The sequence below is a fragment of the Cebus imitator genome, unplaced genomic scaffold, assembly GCF_001604975.1.
Source record: "Cebus imitator isolate Cc_AM_T3 unplaced genomic scaffold, Cebus_imitator-1.0 Scaffold272, whole genome shotgun sequence".
NCBI lineage: Eukaryota > Metazoa > Chordata > Mammalia > Primates > Cebidae > Cebus > Cebus imitator.
The window spans coordinates 1,757,697-1,759,367 of NW_016107587.1; positions in this window are offsets into that span (position 1 = coordinate 1,757,697).

Here is a 1,671-nt window from a genome sequence, read left to right on the forward strand (position 1 = left end):
GTGTGTGTGTGTGTGTGTGTGTGTGTGTGTGTTCTCTCTGCTTTACCAAAGATGTCCTCCTAGGAAGTGGCAGGTCCACCTGGCCACACTTGCGTGGGTTGAGGTGTGAAAGAAATTAACCTGCAAGTCACCTACTAGCTGGTCCACACCTGCATCCTCAGCCTGGTCAGAGAATAGAAAGGCTAGCCCACTCTGGGTCATGTACCCACAGGAGCATGGTGACATCCAGTTGAAGTCTGGGGGCACTCGGTAATTGGAGACAGATGAACGCACAACAGTAGCAAGTCCAGCCCCTGCACTCGTGCTGGAGTGACAGGCCAGGAGCAGACCCTTTAGCACAATGCCCCGGGTGCACAGATGGCTGCACAGCCACATCCCAGATGTGCCTTTCTGAGAGCCTCTCTGAGAGCTCCAGTTTCTCCCAGACAGCTTCAACAAAGGGCCCAAGAAGACCATTTCTGCCAAGAGAGATGGAAGGAGATTCACTCTCCACCCTAAGCAGATCTGTAGGACATCCCCTAGAGCTTGAGAAGGTGGAAGGGAAGGAAGCTTTTGACTAGGGCAAGGGTCTTTCTTGCTCTTAGCACCTAGAAGAGCACATGGGCTCAGGAGATGCTGAATGACCCTCAGTTTGGGCTGAATCTCAGAATCACAGGGAAGGCACATGGAAAAGTGCACAGACCACACGCATGCCCTCACACCAGGTCCCCGCACACCTCCCTGTGCCACTCCAAGTCACACAGCAAACTGCCAAGAAGAGCCCCTGAGCATGGGAGTGCTCCCCCAGAACCCATCAGGAAATAAGCCCATCTCAAGGACAGGAAACAAAAATACCAGAAAGAAGCCACATTGACGTGGGGAAAGTTGAGCAGTCAGCCAGGACGCTGGGCAACCCACAAGCCAGCAATGTCCCAAGACCCAACTGCCCCTGAGGGGGGGACCTAGGCCTGCCCAAGAAGTAGCTGCTGCCAGACTCACCCGAGACAGACGAGGGGCCACCGTAGATTCTCCCCTCTGCTGTAAGATGCAACCCAGGTGGAAGCTAAGAGACTCGGAGCTGGGGAATGTCAGTGTGAGGCCAGGAATGAATGCAAGGCTGACCAGCCATGGACAGACACAACAGACAAGCTGTGTTGAGCCCACGTGTCCTGTTTCCCATCCCCAGGTACTTGGATCAAGATACTAGCAGTGTGGACAGTGGGTGGAGGGTTACTGTCATGTGGTTAAGCTGGTGTGGACCGTTCCGGAAATGTGTGTGACTGTTGGAAACTGTGTATATGCATGTTTAGGTGTGCATCATTTCTCAGACACCTGCGGTCTGTGTCACTGGTTTTCAGTCATCTCTCATTGCAAGTGGTGCATGGGATTTTAAAAATCCATCAGGAAATGAGTTTTCTGGCACGATTGTCAGATTTCTTGTTTAGTGACACGAAATCTGACCACCATTAGAATTTTAAAGTCTAAAACATTTCCCTAGAAATAGTACAAAAATTGGTAGAATGTTCTTGAAGAAACCCCAAATCAGGCTAACATAGATGAAAATGATCCAATGAAACTTCAAAAGGAAGAACATCTCCCATGCCGTTAATTCAAGATTTTCTGTCTCTTAATTGCAATCTGATTTTCTAGATTCTTGTGTAAAGTGTGCTAAACATCCACACAACAGGAGAC